This window comes from Castor canadensis, chromosome 2 (genome assembly GCF_047511655.1).
Source record: "Castor canadensis chromosome 2, mCasCan1.hap1v2, whole genome shotgun sequence".
Classification (NCBI taxonomy): Eukaryota; Metazoa; Chordata; class Mammalia; order Rodentia; family Castoridae; genus Castor; species Castor canadensis.
Genome location: NC_133387.1, coordinates 170,794,314 through 170,811,022, shown reverse-complemented (window position 1 = coordinate 170,811,022; position 16,709 = coordinate 170,794,314). Strand labels below are relative to the sequence as shown.

General features: G+C 49.1%; 1 protein-coding gene across 17 annotated transcripts in view; it reads left to right on the top strand.

Moving 5' to 3' along the window:
* The window catches only part of St3gal4 (ST3 beta-galactoside alpha-2,3-sialyltransferase 4), a 35,537-nt gene that overhangs the window by 4,137 nt on the left and 14,691 nt on the right, over positions 1-16,709 (top strand). For 5 of the 17 annotated variants that reach the window (XM_020182711.2, XM_020182716.2, XM_074066392.1 and 2 more), the window contains exon 2: positions 4,942-5,149. The exons of 10 other annotated variants lie outside the window; for them this stretch is intronic. The gene's annotated coding sequence lies outside the window, so the exon portion shown is untranslated. The remainder of the gene's footprint in view (positions 1-4,941; positions 5,150-16,709) is intronic. 2 more of the 17 variants (XM_074066391.1, XM_074066390.1) reach the window with 2 other exon arrangements.

Genomic DNA, 16,709 nt, shown 5'->3' with positions numbered 1-16,709 from the left:
TTTGGGTGAGGGAAAAGGAGGAGAGATGAAGGGAGGGTGGAGAGCCTGAAGAGGATTGACAGGAAGGTCAGGCCCTAGTAGGGTCTGAAGATCAAGTCTACATATTGTGATCAAGGCAGAACTCCTAGGAGGTAGACCTTGGACATTGAGTGGCAGTGTTCCTGAGCTCACAGCACTTGCTTCCCTTTCCTGACTGTTCAGTCCCTCAGTGCTGTGTGTTAGACATTTCCCTGCAGCAAGCTGGTGTTGCGGCTTAGTTCCTGCTTCTGTTTCTCCTGGCCCTCAGGATTCACGTTTCTCCTCAAGACCAGGCCCTTGACCGGAAGCTTTTGGTTTCTGTGAGGAAGTGGCTAGGGTGTCATTTGGGTGAGTGTAGTCATTATTCTACCTTCTCTTTCCTCCACCCCTCCCAGAGGTGCCCAGTGCTTCTGATAGAGTGTTCTGAATGTCCACATCCCTGACCTCAGAATCTCCCCTACCCCTTCTACACTCCTGATGTGTGTGTGTATGTGATACAGGTGGAAGACACGGTCAAATATAGCATCAAGTGGGAGCAGCAGCAAGTGATGCCAGGCCCCAGTCAGGTACTGAACTCCGCTAAGGAGTTGTCTTGAGTGTTGCTTTCAGGATGAGGAAGCTGTGGATGTGCAGGTGCAGGTTTTCCTTTAGTCCTGGCTGGTACCTCACTTGAGGCCAGGAGACCCAGGACTGATAGACACGGCTCCATCTCTGTCCATCCCTCCCAAAGCCGAATGCAAAAGGAAGATGAGATTTTCTAGACTCCAGGGTTCTGCTCTATACCTGGCAGGGAGCAGGGTGCTGCTGCTTATCTGAGGTGAGGTGTGGGGCTGGCTAGGCCCTCAGTTTCCTTCCTAAGCCATGTGTGTGAGGAAGGCCTGGCTGGAGAAGCCCAGGAGCAACTGGAGAGCAGCTTCTCTCAGATCTGTTTGAGGGGAGGCAGCTAGAAAGGTCCCAGGAGCAGCTGGAAGAGTGCTGGACCAGCACATGGCTGTGTGTCTGCTGTAGGCCCAAATCCTCCAGGTTGTAGTAGCTCCAGGGTCTGCCCACAGTCTGTCCTGTGTCCTTTGCTCTTTGCAGCATAATGAAAGTCATAACGAAACAGTCTTAGGGGCTGAGGATATAGCTCAATGGTAGAGCGTTTACCTGGTGTGCATGGGGTCCTGGGGTTCAGTGTCCAGCACTGAAGAAAGAAAAAGGACTTAGCAAATACAAAAAGTGACCATGTACCAATCAAGCACTTATTAAAAGCCTGGCCCAGTACACTTTAAAAGAAGAAAAAGATGTGTTAGACACTTATTGCATCACTTCATGTAAACCTCACAGAACCCTCTTCTTAAGCTCATTAATAAATGAAGAAACAGAGGCCAAGGTCACACTGCTCATAAGCAGCCTAGCTGAAACTCAGACCCAGGCCTGTTTTTAAAAGTGCACTTTTCAGCCCTATTCTGACTGTGACTCCAGACTGGAGCTTGTCTTACCCCTCCCATCTGTGATAGAAAAAGAAAGAGACCTGGGTTCAAAAGGTGCTTCAATGTATTAGTGGCAAAGGCAGAATACAACCCCAGGTGTTCATGGGCTACCCTGAACCTACATCTCTCTCTGCCCATCCCCTGAGTGCAGAATCCGGAGTCCAGGCCTTGGCTTGTCAGCGCTGTCAGTGGGGCAGGCCCACAGCCATCCGTCCTTCTCCCTTCTGCCTCCCGCTCCCTGCTTCCCTCCTTCCCTTACTGGTCCCTCCCAGCCCCCACCTCCTGCTTTCCCCGCCGGTAATTGCTTCCATCTGCCCCGCCTGCCCGCTCCTATTCCTTTGGAAATGCGGCTCCCTGGCCGCCCACATGGCTGCAAGGCCTCATCCGGCAACCACAGCGACACGTGGGGAAAGGGAGGGGCTCTTCTGGGGTTTGAGCATGGGGACCGGCCAAGGTGGTTGCACCCAGTGTTTGGCATCCTCAGATTCCTGCCAGGTAGAGCGCCTTTGCTGCCTGGTTGTGGACTGGCTGAAAGATACAGAAGCTCCCCAAAGATCCCGTTTTTCCATCCAGTGAGAGAGCCCCCTCTGCCCTGCAAACAGGTTCCACACCCACAGTCCTCTTTATGTCTTTGAGGTTTCTCTTGTCAGGAGGAGGGGTGTCTAGCAGGAGAGAAGTCAGGGCCAATGGGAGCATGCCCTGGTTCCTGCTGTGAGAGTCATTAGTTGGGTAGTGACACTAGCAATTATTGGTGGCAGAGCTGGAGAGATCCTGGGAACTCTGGGCTTGTGAGAATGGAACTATTAGTTAACACAGAGAGAGATGAAGGTTCACGTTTCACCTTGATTTAAAATTTTTGTATTTCTTACAATGCATTAACACTGTTGGTTCCCCTGCCTGAGACTCTGCAGAGGCTAGGTGGGGGGAGAGGCAGCAGGTCCTCAGGATGGCCATCTGCAGGGTTCAGGAGCATGCTTGTGCCTGTCATAGTCATTGAAGATCTTCTAGCATATACCAGTGACCTTGACAGAGACAGGGACAGTATAGAGAGGCAGACATTGGGCAAGGCGTGTTGTGTGGTATGGAATGGATCTGAACATTTTAAGGCATTTTTCTCTCAGACATTTTTAGGATTTTAATGTAAGCTCCAGGAACTTGTCTGCTTTGTTCACTGCTACATTCTTAATGTCTGAAATGATGACTAGCAAATAATAAGTGCTCAATAAATATTTGTTTGATGAATAACTAGAAAATGTAGATTGGTTTTCCGTTTGTCCTTACTCTGTCCTTCCTGTCCCTGCTTCCTCCTTTCCTGAGATCAAAGGGGGAAAAAAGCTTCCTTTCTGTCAGGTAAGCTGTTTGCCAGAGAGCTACCTGGACCCAGCCTGTGCTGTCACCTCCAGGGTCTCTATTCAGACACCAGAGAGCCAGGCAGGAATCCAGATGGGACTGAGCAGGAGGCTGTCCCTGCAGGAGATCATGCAGCTTTCCTCCCACCTCAGGCTCAGCTGGTCGCATTTCTGCAGCTGTTACCCCTTTTTAGTAACCTTCAGGTCCCTGCACAGACTGGTTCTGACCTTATTTCCTGTGTCAGTCATCTAGTTATTTGGAGCCCAAGAAAGGCACCCCTAGGGGTATAACCCTCACTTGTGTGGCACCTTCATTTCCTTCAACCTCAATGAGTCCACTTTTACTCCTTCTGCATACTCCTTTACACTTAAAATTTCTTTTGAAGCTGGGGAAGAGGGCTTACTTAGCTTAAAAAAGAATTTTTTTTTCAAAGCCCCCATTCAGGTCCATTCATTCTCCTGGTAGCATGCCGCTACATTCTCACTGCTTCTCCTTTGCTCCCACAGTCCCCCCCCAAGATGCTTGGGCATCTTTGGTAATGACCATTCTCAATTGCCATCACCTCAAGCCTCTGTTTTGTGAAAGTTTCCTGACTCCCCCTGCATTCTTCACACGTCATAAGTCTCATTCTTGTGATATGGAGGGGTCCATGGGGCCACTGAGCCCAGAGTAGAACTCACCTGGGAACAAGTTGAACCAAAGGCAAGCAGGTGGTCCTGGGGCAGCACTCCAAGGGGAAGGTGTGGAACCAGGAGATTTATATCCCTGAAGGCAGGATGTAGGCTTTTAGTCTGTCCCTTTGCCAGCTGGTCTTTGATAGCTTTGTTTATTCCTCCTAGAAATTAACAGAATTTTTAAAGAGATAGTATTTCAAATAACATTCAGTGCCTAGAATATAGTACTCCATAAAAGCTTACTGTTCTCTTGCTATTCCTGGGTGAGGCCCAGAGAATTAAGCTGGTCTACTTTATGGCCCAGGGAAAAAAAGAGTACCTTCCGCGTCCTGTCTGTCCAGCCCCCTGATTTCAGGCCTCAGGCTTGATTGGTTCACAATCAGCACATCCCTTCGTGGAGTATATATTGTAGTATCTGCCCCACCACAGGGGGTTGTGGTCCACAGTTTTCAAGCAGGGAGACCTCTTAGGCATCAAAAATAACTTACTGGACCCTGCCAGACAGGATCCACAACTGTTACATTCATCATTGTATTCCCACACCTAGTACCATGCTGGCACTCAGTAGCTGCTCCAAAAATACTTCTTTTTGCAAATGATAGAGCAACGCTCCAAGAAGTCACTAACTTGATCAAGGTCACAGAGTGTTTCTGTCCCCAGGCAGGGAGGAAGCAGGGCACTGCCTTATTGGGCTAAGCCTTGGAGTGACCCTGATTGATCCTGACCCCCTGTCTCATGTCTTTTTCATTTAATCTGTCTGTTCTCTAGGCTCTGGCTTGTTGGGGCTGAACCCCTCCACCATGGAGCATGGTGGGCCCCTAGGACTGGGTGGGCTAAGAGTACTGGTCTGGAAATCCCTAGTGTGCTGGACTAGATTGGACTGGCTGTGTCTATCTGAGTGGGTCAGATCTGAGGGGCTGGGAGAAGAGGTTATGTTGATGGAGCTACTCCCTGCTCTTCTTGATGCTCCAGGATCACTACTCACAGGTAGTAGGGGCCCTTCTCTCCTGGCTTACTGTCCTTCTCATTCTTGCCCCTTTTTTGGCTGCTGCTTCTTCTGTCTTCCTTCTTCCTTTGCCTCTTTTCCTCTTCTTCTCTTCCTTCTCTTCTTCCTTTTCTTCCTTCGATTCCTCCCCCCCTTCCCATACATTTTCCTTTCCTTCCATTTGAGCCTCTGCTCCCTCCCTCCCCAAGGCCTCATCATTCAGGTTGTCCTCATAGGGAAGGGCTGGATTGGGTTCCCTTGAGGGCCAGGGATGTTCAGGAGAACCTTCATTGGGAGCCCAAAGGAAGCCCCAAATGTCAGCAGCTCTGGTATTTTTGAGTGAAAATGGCTGTCCCCGCAGTTGGGTGGGTAAAGAGATAGTTGCCTGCCTAAAGTATTCAATCCTTTGATTTTTAACACTGCTCCCTGGTCCCTCACCCAGGGACATCTTCTTGGGCAGGTAGTCGGGATCTCATCCTTCTTCGGCCTGAGGGTCTCCGAGAAGGGCTGTTGGAAGGAGCTTCCTTGACCTCTGACCTTCCCTACACCCTCTGCTCTCCAGAGCTCCAGCTCTTTTCCCCAGAGGTACCTGCTAGGATGGAGAGAACTGGCCCGAGCAGAGAAGAGATTTCTGCTCAGACCCCTGCCAGGTGAGCACACCTGTTGTGCTTGGGCTGGTGCATGTATTTATGAGTGTGGGTGTGCGTAAACTTGCAGATGAGTGTGTGCATAGGTTTTATGTGTGTATATGCATGCATCTGTATGTGGATAGAATACAGGGTGTACTTGTGTGGATCTGCACCTTCTCCCTCAGAGTCTGGCACTGTGTTGCCTGCCTCTGGCCTAGAGTTTACTCTCTGTGGTCTTTGTGACCCTGGCCTTGCACTGTGGCTTTTGTTCTGTCTTAGAGGCCAGCTGGTTCCTTGCTGTGGTCCAATGCAGTGGTAACTGATCCCTGGCCACCCATTCAGCTGCCTGGGGACCCTGGGGCCAGTGTTTGTCCCCTGTCTCCGCAAATGGAGGCGTGTAGGGGCTTCCTGCCCGGAGTCTCAACCCTGCCAAGGCAGAGGGAATGGGGAACAGCTGCGTTGGCCGATTCCGGCTCCGTATGGATTTGGTTTGACAACAAAGCTCCCTCTGTGTGTTCTCAGGCCCCTTACATAATCAGGGTGGGGGTAGGGAGGCAGCAGAAGGTGGAGATGGAGACCAGGAGACACCCGGATGGGATGGCTGGGAAGGGGACAGGAAGTGGGAAGAGAGGGGTGGGTGAGAGATTATTAAGAGGAAGAGAGAGTGGGAGGATGGGCAGAAGTGTTGGTCTTGACCCCACAGTTCACTTCCTGCCCCTTGGGGTGGGAAGGGGATGGTTCCGTACCCTTGCCTGTTGCTGTTGCCTTCCTCCCCTTGGGCCCTTCCTACTAGGCCTGCACCAGCCAAGGAGGGGGCTGTGAGATCTGTCTGGGATGAGGCCTGGTAGAGTTTGGGGCTGGGCTTGAGAAGCTGGTCCTTGGCCCCACCCTTTAACTGAACAAATTCCATAAAAAAGGGAATTGTTTTTCTTCCCTTGCCCTTGAGCTTCTGGTCCTTCCTCCTAGACCAGTACTGCTTCCAGAGTCCCTCTGGCCACCACTCTGTGCAATGCTCAGGAGGCAGACTAACTGAACATAGCTCTTCCCTGAGCCCTGCCGGCTGGCCCCTAAGCCCCTTCCCACCTCATTCAGCCAACCCCCCTTCCAGGGACCCCCAACTCTGGGCCTGGCCCACACCTCAAAGGCTTTGCAGTCCCGTTCTCTGCACCCCCACCCCAATGACCCAGTGTTCTTTTGTCGATACCACTGTACCTGCTGCTATCCAAATAGAGTGGAAAGAAAATGTTCTTTTTTTTGCAACAGCTGGACTGACAGCCCAGCTATGCCAGGTGAGCTGGCCAGGACTGGTTGTGCCCTAGGATGGGCATAGAGATTGGATCCTGGGACCTGAATCCTTCAACACCTCCTAGGCAGGAGGAAACAGACACTTAGAAGAGGCCAGGAGGATTGGTGTGGCTTCTGGCCTCTCCTGCCTTCAGATGGAGCCAGAACTCCTCTGGGGACTCACTGTTTGGGTTATCTTAAGGGTCTGCCTCTTTATTTTTCAGTGTCTCTGAGTTTTTTTCTGGCACCAGCCATCCCTGGGAAGAGCTAGGTTTGTGTTGTCCGTGAGGGTGGTGTTTGCCCCACCCCCGCCCCAGGTTATAAGGCTGTGCTCTTCCAACTTGAGAACTAGCATGGTTCCTAGAAGAGCAGGGAGGAAAAGAAAGCTGCTGGCCAAAATGCCAAATTATTCTGGGCATGGGTTTGGTGCCTGATAGGTGGATGGTCTGGCTTGTGGCTTGACCCTTGGCTCCACAGAAGTTGGTCTGGAGGCTCTGCCTGGTGGTATTCTGTGGACCCTGGGCCTGCTGCTGTGTGGGGAAATGGGTGTGGGGCACGGCCCAGACCTGCTGAACAAGCCTAGACGCCAGAATCCTCAGCCCCCAGGCTCTGACTGGCCTGAGTCCTGTGTTCTCATTGCTTTTCCCAGGTCTAGGTAACACATGATCCTGAAATTGCTGAAGCCTGAGGGCTTCAACCCAGGAGATCTGGGCAGGGGGAGTTGCATCTGGGAAGGTCCAAAGAGTCCTCTGGATTTGGGTGCTTGGTGGGACCTTCTCACAAAGAGTAGGCACAGGTGCAGAGAGACTGGCCAGGCTTGGAGGATGGTAAGTGTCCTCTGAGGGGTATTGGGGCAGGAAAAGTGCTCCACTGGGCAGCAGTCTCTGCTGTGTGCTGTGTGTGAGGCCATGATCACAGGCTGCCTCAGGACCCTTTCTAGCCCTGCCGGGGTCACGTCTACGGTTCACCAGTGTGGCTGGGGCCCTTCTCCAGGTCCTCTGCTATGTATCTTCCAAAGCCCTCTGAGTGTGACAGGAGGGGCTGTCTTCCTAGAAGCTGGGTATAGCAGGACAGAGGACTGGGAGCCCAGGGCTTCCCTCTACCCAACTTTCACAGGTCCCCTGAGGACTAGTATAGCCACTCCCTGCTCTTCTTGAGGCTCTAGGCTCCCTGGCTCATAGCTCTAGGGACCTGCAACCAACTAAACAAACAGTAGTCACCTGCAGGTGAAGGACCCAGCTGGCAGCACATCACTGCCACCGAGTAATGGGGGAAGAGAGTGAAGAGAGTGTCCTGGCTGAGGGTCTCCAGCAGCCCCTGGAAGCTGTATGTTGGGGGGTGGGAGGGTGAGCAGGGAAGGGAGTGGACTGAGTCTGTGTGTGTGTGTGTGTGTGTGTGTGTGTGTGTGTGTGTGTGTGTGTGTAGGGGCCACTGTGTGTTCTGAGTAGTGACTAGCATGCACTACTACTACTACATATTGCACTGAGCAATATGTGTAGGTTATTGTTGAGGCCTGAGTGAGTGTGTTACTGGGCAGAGCAGGTAAGGCTTGGGAGGGAACCATTTGTGTCTCCTGGCTCTGTGGTGTGGTGGAGCTGTAGGGGCTCACACAAGTCACCTCCACCCACTCCGCCAAGGGGCTGGGTGGGCATAATGTGGCCCTGGGTTCTTTGAAAACCTAAGTGTTGACCAGCCGCTTCCTCCCCAACATTCCCACCTGTTCTGTGCAAAGGAACTCCTACTCAGAGACTGTGGGGTCTGGACTTTTCCAGCAGCACCTAGATCACCAGCCACTCCTCACTGCCTTCATTGGCTGCATTGCTTTGGGGAGAGTCATGTATGTGCAGCTGACTGGTTCACCTGCGTGTCTTCTGATGGGAGGCTACCTCCAGAGGGACTCTGCCCATGTTTCTGATCCTGGGGACAGGCTGATACAGAAAGGGAACAGCCTGATTTTCCTTCCTAGCCTCCGTTTCTCTTCTGGACACCTATTCCCCATCCTACATCAGCATGCACACCACACCACCTTTTTCACTGCCCCACTCTCAGTTCCTTTCACTCTATTGTGATCCTACTAGGAATTCAGGAGCAGACCATTCCCTGCCAACCTCCAGGAACTTCGTTATTTCTGAAATGCTAGCATGGGCCATTTGTCCACACTCAGTGCTGACCAGATGTTTGGGTAGGAGGGGAGGGAGAACAAATCCTAAAAAAGTGACCAAGGGCAGGGGAGAGAGATTCTAAGAATCTCAGCAACCCCAAGGTAATAGCTAGCAGTTTGCATAGACTGCCCCTGCTGGGGACTTTGGGAGTACAGACACTATCTAATTTACAATGGTTAATTTAGGATTTTGGGTTTTTTTTTTTTGACTTTATGAGGGCTTGAAAGCAATATACATTCAATACAAACCATACTCAGAATTTTGAATTTTGCTCTTTTTCTGGGTTAGCAAGAGGCAGTGTGAGCTTGTGATGCTGGGCAGGGGCAGAAGGCCACATAATCACAGGGTGAACCACTGATACCCTGAAGTAGACTGTGTTACTAAGCAAGGGGATTTGGTGCGTCAGGGGTGTTTGGTATTTTTTTTTGGAAGTAGTGGGGAGTTTGAACTCAGGACCTCACGCTCAACCACTTTAGCTACACTGCCAGTCCTTTTTGCTTTAGTTAATTCTGAGATAAGGCCTCGTTTTACGCCTGGGCCAGCGTAGACCTCAATTTCTCAATCATCCTCACATAACTGGGATGACAGGTGTGCACCACCTTGCCTGGCCATTGGTTGAGACGGGAGTCTCGCAATTTTCCCCCCACCCCACCACCACTGGCCTCAAACTGATCCAATCTCCACCTCACAAGTAGCTAGGATTACAGGTGTGAGCCATCATGCCTGGCTCCTACAGTGCATTTTTGAGTTATGATGTTTTCAATCTATGAGGATTTTTCAGGCCATACCCCATTGTAAGTCACGTGCATTTGTGTCCAATCTGGAGAGGGCATATTAACTGCAGAGGCAGCATCACTCTGGAAATAAGGGACTGCTCAATGAGGAAGTTTCCTTTGGAGAGCTGGCGATGTGGTGAGCATGACGGGAATGGTGGAAAGGAGTATGAGTCTGGCCCAGGGTGAGAGGATCTATTTGAGCCCTGAGACAGGCTGGAATCAGAGGCCTGGGCACTGACCCTGAAAAGTACAGCACCTTAAAGAGGAAGAGCAGACTAACTTTCCCATTGCCATTCCTACCTCTCCCTTTCCCCCAGCAGGACCTGGTGAGCTGGCCAGATTTGGCTGTATTCTTGGATGGGTGAAAGGCGGTGTACAGTGTCTTGGGGCCCTGATCCTAGGCAGGAAGAAACGGACACTCCTCATCTGTAAATAAGAATAAAAGCAAACTACTACATAAAGCGGTTTAAAAATTAAATGAGATTATGTATACTAGCTGCAGAACTGCCCCAAGGATCTTTTAAAAATTAAGTCAGTGGTACCACCTCTCTGATAATATCCTCTATTGACTTTTCATTACACCTGGAATACTGCAAGCTTGGGATGGCCTGCAAAGCCCTATACTTGGTCTCTGTGGCTTCTTGGATGCCACCTTTAGCCTGCCCCACGTCATTCTACTACCTTTATCATTTGCCTGGATGTCATGTGTCTGTCCCCACCTAGGTATAAATTCCATGCATGTGGACCTGTTACCTTGTTTACTGCTCTTAAGCAGTACCCTGCATGCAGTAGGCCCACAGATCCTCTTCTATTTCTGTTGTGTACCCAGTCTCACTGAGTCCCAGGAGGCCTTGTGCCCCCTCCCCCCAACACCACAGTGGGACAGGGGTATTATTCCAGACCAGCCCTTCTGAGGAACGTGTAGAGGAGGAGACCACAGGTAAGGGAGGGCCACACAGGGCGAGTCCTCTGGATGATCTCACTTAGATCCAGATGTCCTAGAATTAGGAAGTGAGTAGAGCTGGACTAACAGTGTCAGGAGTTAGTGCTGCAGAGACCTGTTTATGAAAAGGGTGTCCTTGTGACACAGAAAGAGAAACACAGATGGGCTGACTATACCAGCTTTTTCAGAGGTGCTCTGGCAAAGCTTGCTGCTAGCCCACACAGAGTTTCTGTGTAAGTTAGAAGTTAACTGTCCGACTGGACACGTACCTGCCCCAGGTTATTATGGTTTGTCAAGCAGAGGGAGGGCTGGACTTCTGCCCCACTTGCCTTCCTAGCCAGGCTATGTGTGCGCAATGTGTATACTGTGCCAGTTCCTGTCTTTGGAATGGGACACAAGGAGGAACAAGAGGGGCAGGTCTGTGAGAAAGGCAGGTGATACGTGTTCTGGGTCTGAGATTAGCTGCTTCCACTTCAGTAATGAAACTTGGAGCTGCTGTTTTTTTAGCTCATCCAACCAAGATAGTGCCCTGTTTTTATCTTTATTTACCTGACACAAAGCCTGAGATGCCATGAGCCATGTGCAATTTGGGTTCAAGTGTGTGAAATGCCAACATTTCCATATTTTTTTCTTTTTCTTCTCTTTTATATCAGTTTTTTGTTGTCGTTAAAAGTGTATTGTACTCACCAATTTAAAAAAGTTAAACAACACAAAAATACATATGAGAAAAATAAAATCTTTGCCAGATGTGTTGGTGCATGCTTGTCATCTCAGCACTTGAGAAGCTGAGACAGGAGGATCAAGAGTTAGAGGTTACCCTGGGGTACATAGGCCACATAGTGAGACTGTCTCAAAAAAAGAAAAAATAACTCAAGAATTTCTCCCCACTTAAGCACCTCCCCAAAGCTGCTTTCTTCAGAGGAAACCACCTTTTCTGCATCCTTTTGAATCATTTAATAAATGATACATATGGACACATGTATGCACACATATAACACTTTTGTTAAAAGGCATTTGTAGATACACTTCTCCACCTGCTTTTCAAAATTTAATGCTGTTCAGATCACATGATATTAGAATGCATAGATTTGTGTCCTCTTTCTCTCGGCTGCCTAGTGTTTTGTGTCTATTCCATGATGCAGTTAAGCGGGACTCTGTGGAGAGATTTTGTTTCCAGCTTTTGCTGTTATAAAAAGTGCTATGGAGTGCCCCTGTAGTCCTGGCCACTCAGAAGACTGAGGCAGGAAGATCGGGAGTTTGAGGACAGCTTGGGCAACATAGAAACACAAAGAGTGGGGGAAGGAGGGAGAAGGAGGAGAGAGAGAGAGAGAGAGAGAGAGAGAGAGAGAGAGAGTGGGAGAGAGAGAGAGGAAGGGAGGAGCTACCACAAAAAATCTTGATAGACAAGTCTCTGTACAAACATAAGAGACTTTTCTGTAGAATAATCTAGCAATGGAATCCTCAGGGTAAAAGTGATGTTGATAGATATTGCCCAATCTGCACCCACAAGATTGACCTGGTTTTCACTTCCACCACACACCTATGAGGGGCCTGTTTCCCTATACCCTCCCAGCATTGCACCTCAGGCCTCTGTGCTTTACTGTTAGGAGTTCTGAAAAAATGGTGCCTCAACCACTGTGGAAAATCTTCCCCGCCCCGACCAAGTTCTGGGGATCTCACCCAGGGCCTTGTGCATACTAGGCAAATGCTCTGCCATTCAGCTATATCCCCAGTCCCATGTTGGAATTTTTTAAATGTAGATGAGTATCTTTTCATATGTGCCATTTGTAGTTCTTTACAGTAAAACTGTAAATTCATGTCATTGTTCCACTTTTAAATTTAGATTTTTTTTATTTGCATGAGTATATTCTAGGCTAAGGAATTAACTGATCTTTTATACTGTATATGTGTTGCAAATGTATTTTCCCAGTTGGTCATTTGTGTGTGTGTGTGTGTGTGTGTGTGTGTTGCTGTGAATCGAACCCAAGGCCTCCTACATACAACACAAGCATTCTATCACTGAGCTATATTCCCAGCCGAAGGTCTTTTGTCTTTTAACTATACTCTCTCTCTCTCTCTTAAATTTTATGCAGATGAATGTATCCATCTTTTCTTGTATGACATTTAAATTTACATTTCTTCAAAATATCTCTTACTTCTTTTATTTAACTGTGGGAGTAGGTAGGAGTGGGTAGGAGCTGTGGCTAAGGATCCCCCCTCTTTGCTGGCACAGGGCCGAACTTGAGTGCCACAAGAAGCCAGTGCCAGCTGTCTCTGTCACCTTCCTGGTGCTGAGTGCTTGCACTATGCTGGATTAGTACTGAAACTGTGTGCTTTAAATATCACAATGTGTCTTGAGGCTCATGACACCTCTGAGAACTTGCTCCTGATACCCTCATTTTAAAGAGGAGGAATCCAAGACTGTGAGGGTCACCAGCTGGTAGCTAAAGAGGCTGGATTGGACCTTGGATCTTTCTGATTTCTTACCTCTTTCCACTGCTAATGGTGCTTTGAGCCATGTGCAGCTCCATCCTGGCATTTTATTCCAAGCTGAATGACTTGAGGAGCAAATAAAGAGGAAGGAGATTTCCTGAGTAATATGGTGTCCTCAAGCCTACAGCTCTCCTGGGGCCTCCTGGAGTTAGCTGTTTGACATCTGCTCCCCATGTGTTCCTGCACTGTTGGAACTGGTAGTGGTTAAGCTGAGTCAAAGGTGGCAACGGCTACCTCTGTAGAAACCACATGTGCCTGGTGATAAGGGTGTCCTTATGAGTGGAGCCACATGCACTTGGCAGAAGGTGTTAGTGACCACTTTCTGTTGCCTCTGTCGCAACAAGTGTGAACCTCTAGCAAGGCCTCAGCACCTTGGTTGCCCAAGTCTTTGCAAAATGAGGGCCTGGGATGTTTTAACCTGATAAAATTTTCTGTTCATAGTTCTGCTCATTTGCCTTAGTGAGAAATAAGAACAATTGAGACGTCCATTCATCTAGATATTTGTCAATTGCCTGTCATGTGGCAAGCATTAGATTTTGTGTTAGACTGTGGGGCACAATAAGTCCCTGCATTCTTGGGTGTACAGTCTAGTGGACACTGGAGACAGCACAGTGTAATTGCAACAGTAGAAATGAAGAGGCTGTATAACAGAGGTAGGAGGGAGAGTGGGGAGGCTCCTGGTGACCATGTAGTCTAGAGGAAGCTGTGGCCAGGAGGAGGGGAAGCTGGTTTTATATCCCAACCACTGATTCCAGATTCCTCAACATTTATAACACCATTGACCCCTGCTTGCTTTGAGAAGAACCCAAAAGTGAAACTGTTGACTTTGACCCCTGCTTCTGTCCAGCCTCCATTCTCAAATTGAGTGTGTGTGTGTGTGTGTGTGTATGTGTGAGGGCCTGCAAGTTGGGGAGGCAAGATTCGTTTTGGAAGTGCTAGTGAGGCCTGTGATCATCCAGGAATTCCTCACTTCAGTGGGCAATCAGTTGGGCACAGTTCAAGATTTAGTCTTTATTTCTATCCTTTTGATCATGGACAGATTAATCAAAAAATAGTGTTTTAGGGAACATTTGCATTTACCCCACATTTTCCACTGATGGAGCTTTTGATTGTGCCTTGTACATGCAGGAGAAGTACTGCCGATTAATTTCTGTTCATGGGCATTTCCTGTGTGCCTTACTTACATTATCTATTCACCACCATGACAAAACTCTGTAGGAGGGACTACCTTTTTGATACAGATTAAAAGACTGAGTTTCAGGGTTGCGAAGTCATCCTGAAGCCACATTTCTTGCAAGTGGCAGAGAGCAGGGGTTAGTCCCAGTGGCGTGCTTCCAGGAGACAGTTCTTGTCTGGAAGAGGAGAGGAAGCACTGGCCAGCCAGTTCCATCTGACCTGCCCCTACACCCAAATGAGCTGCCCACACAGGTGGGCTCTAGGAAGCCCAGGTGGGCTCCTGTTGGAGGAGAAGCCTTCTGCAGGCCCAAAGGCAAGATCCCAGGGTGAGGAAGAGGCTGGTGTGGGCAGAGCAGAAGTTGAACCTGTGGACCCAGGGGCTGTGTCACTTAAGCAGTGCTTCCATACTCATGGTCCAGGAGGAGAGGGATGGAGACAGCAGGACAGAACTCGCTAGCTACCTAGGGGTTGGGGCTGTTTCGTAGGCTAGAGCAGGGCTGGTACAATCTATTGTTTTCTGAAGGGGACCAGAGAGTGTAGGGACTGGTCATTCAAGTGGTGAGCTGGGTCTCAACCCCAGACTCCAGTACCTTTAGCCTTGGATCCTCAGAAGGGAGCTTCCCTGGGAAGGAGGGAGACGTGTCCTGGACCCCCTAGCCAGGAACTTGGGGCAGGTTCATGTTGGCACCAGATTTCTCCTTTATTTATCCTGGGTCTGGCCTGTCCTCTTGACTCCTACTTTGTCACATGAGCTTCAGGTTTCTAACCCTGAGAATTCATAAAATTGCCTTCCCCTCCAAGCAGACATCAGAAGGATGGTTTTCACATGGCCCCTGTTGTGTCTTGTGACTGGCAGCTGATCAAATGGATGATACAGTGTTTCTGTGTACAAGTCGGCCAGTGCTTGGATGTTGGAGCTAGGGAACACAGAGAGCTTTGTGGCTGTAATGGGAAGCATGTCCATCTTTTCTTCCATGCTTAGATGGCTTGGGGCACCCCCACCCTCCCACTGGTGGCCTTGAGGCATTTAGTCACTTCCTCTGCTCTCTGCTGCCTCTAAAGAGCTTGGGAGAAGGGCAGCCCCTTTCCCTAGCTTGCTGTGATCACACTATATCATGATGGGGACTGCATCCAGCCATGGGCTGCACCAGAGGTGCTAGAGGGTCCCTGACCTGTTGTTACTGCTTCTTCCATTTTTGTACCACCTGCACTGTGATAATGATGTTCTGATAAGCAAATACATTCATTAATTCAATAAATTTGTATTGAGAGCTGACTCTGTGCCAGGCACTAGTCTAGGCATTGGTGGTATAGCAGCAAGCAAAACAACAAAAAAATTTTGCAACCAGGAGAAGGTGATCTACATTGTTAGGTGTGTGGGGGACAGAGGGGACAGAGCTCTTGGGAAGTGGAAAAGTGAGTGAATAACTAGATGAGTAGATAGCTAAGTTCAAGTCTAAGAGAATAGCATTAAAGGCCAAGCAAACAGAGTGTAGAGATCCCTGGATGGTGTGTACCTCCTAGCTTTATCAAGGCATGGGAGGCTGGGGGTGGGGGCAGAGATACAAGGGGAGAGTTAGGAAAGGAAGGTGGAGGATGCCCATGTGGATCCCTGTAGGTCAGAGCCAGGATTTAGACCCTCCAAGTGAGATGAGGACCGCATGCGGTTGCATTAACCACATCGCATTCACAGTCCAGTTTGAGTTCCGTTTTGAACATTGGTAGTGGACACTTAAGCTAAGAGAAATTGCGATGGGCTAGCTAACACCATGGAGACTTACACACCTTGACAAGCTGATGAAATGTATGGAAACAGGTGTCACACAGTCCTGCACTGAGGTTCAAAAGGATGGCCACATGAGTGTAGGGCCCAAGACATCTGGTTTTTGAGCATGCCGTGACATGGCTATAAGAAAGCCACAGTATGCATGAAAGTCTGGTGTCCAGCTGGAAGGCATCAGTGGTTCCATGAATGCAGCGGTATGCGTTAAAAACATGCTCAAGAGCTTTCAGAGGGGCACCAAGGCCTTGGGTGGTAGGGACTATGTCTAATGAGGGAGCCTGCCTGAGGAGCTGAGGAAACTCTTTATGACTGTTCAAAGCAGTTGAAGGATTTTGGTGTGCTAGAGACCCCACTTCCCTAATTATCCCAAAGATCTACATTCCAGGGACTTGGGAGTCTAGGGAGCCATTCCTTCATGGGATGGTTTTATTAAAGGCAGTAGGGACTGGAGATTAGGCGTGGAGTCACAAAGGGACAAGAGCTCCCATCCTGGTTCCATTCCCCACTAGCTGTATGACCTGGGCATATTATTGACCCTTTTTGTACCTTAGTTCTCTGTTTCTAAGATGGACGAAATTATCCCATAAGGTTGGGATAATACTTGAATAGTGGTATCTGAAGACTTTTTGCTTGTCACAGCTGGGGAGTAGGGGGACCTACTCTCATCTAGGGGTAGAGGCCAAAGATGCTGTTAAACATCCTAAGTGCACAAGACAGACCCCTAATCAGTGAGTTATCTAGCCCCTAAAATCAATAGTGCAGAGGCTTAGGGGTCCTAGTCTTGAGTGTAGTAAGCACATAATGTATTTCATTATTAATCAGAGGTGTCATCTTTAATTTCATGTTATTACTTGTTTGTCAGATATATATAAAACATCTGTGGTATTCCAGTCACTATAATACAACCTGAAGACATTAAAAAAAAACAAAAACTAACCCTGAGTAGAGGTCTCATGGGCAAGAT